This window comes from Anneissia japonica, unplaced genomic scaffold (genome assembly GCF_011630105.1).
Source record: "Anneissia japonica isolate Jap-2015-1 unplaced genomic scaffold, ASM1163010v1 scaffold288039_len1115542_cov189, whole genome shotgun sequence".
Classification (NCBI taxonomy): Eukaryota; Metazoa; Echinodermata; class Crinoidea; order Comatulida; family Comatulidae; genus Anneissia; species Anneissia japonica.
This window is the reverse complement of record NW_022726160.1, coordinates 1,579-2,706: the sequence shown is the minus strand read 5'-3', so window position 1 is coordinate 2,706 and position 1,128 is coordinate 1,579. Positions and strand designations below refer to the sequence as shown.

At 34.5% G+C, this 1,128-nt stretch overlaps 1 protein-coding gene across 1 annotated transcript in view; it reads right to left on the bottom strand.

The window, feature by feature from the left end:
• The window catches only part of LOC117113054 (RWD domain-containing protein 4-like), a 3,635-nt gene extending 2,999 nt beyond the window's left edge, over positions 1–636 (bottom strand). The window contains exon 1 of the transcript XR_004446137.1: positions 520–636. The gene's annotated coding sequence lies outside the window, so the exon portion shown is untranslated. The remainder of the gene's footprint in view (positions 1–519) is intronic.
• Positions 637–1,128: the final 492 nt, after the last annotated feature.

Genomic DNA, 1,128 nt, shown 5'->3' with positions numbered 1-1,128 from the left:
GTATAGGCCTAGCAGGGGACGATGAAGGATAATATGACTAGGCCTAAGTAGACAGTGCAATTTTATGTGATAGAAAGTACACTTTCGAAAGAAATAAATTAAAATAAAAAAAAAAAAACTAACTAGGGCCTAAGAATAATTCAGTTGCAGACGTACCTTAATTGTTTAAGTATTATATGCTAACTATGCGGCGTCACCAAAAAATAAAAATTTTCTATTATAACCAAAATATTAATAACTACAAGGTTTGTGGGCGTAAATTCCCTTAATACAAATTAAGGGTAGCACCATCTACTTGCCATAGAAATTACAGCTCCCATTGACGTCTCAATCGAGAAATACGGGTATCTGAAGTTTTTCTCGAAAATCTGACTACAAAACCAAATCGAAATTCACGTTCCACTTCTGAGTCTGAGTTGCTTCGCACACGCCGCTGAGGGCGGCATTCCGGGAACCCTGCGTCGAGGTGACAGAGATATTTGAATATCATTTATGTTGAATAAATAACGAAAATCTTACATTTCGAGCTTCTTTATTGTCCATATCTGTACAAAACTCCACACACACAAAACCGCATTTGCTCGCGACGATATTATTATTGTCTTCGAGCGTTAGCCGAGTTGTATGGGACGCCTGCAGTGAATTCGGTTTGGCAAAAATAATATTATTGCATTTACAGGTTTAATATTTACTCGTCAAGTCATATATGATGCTTCCAAACAACAAATTACCTTTTAAATAGAGAACTGTGAGTCAAATATATTTTTACAATATTTTAATGGGCATAAATTGAACTCAAGCTTCCAAAACAACAAATTACCTTTTAATTAGAGAACTGTGAGCGAATATTTTTACAATATTTTAATGGACATAAATTGAACTTAAAAAAATGCCAATATTGGTGAGAAACCTAAAATAATGGTCTACGATGTATGTTTTTTCCAGAACTAGACGGGTGCACACGTCTACAGGGTAAAACGTCACAAACTTTTGGTCCTTACTCAAATTAGTAGGCCTATATGATGATTGTTATTACAGTAGTTTTGATTTGCTTGCTTTGTTTGTATAACAAGTACAATCATTAGATGTTTGTATGCTCGTCAATGGAAAGTACTTTTCAAAAGCTAA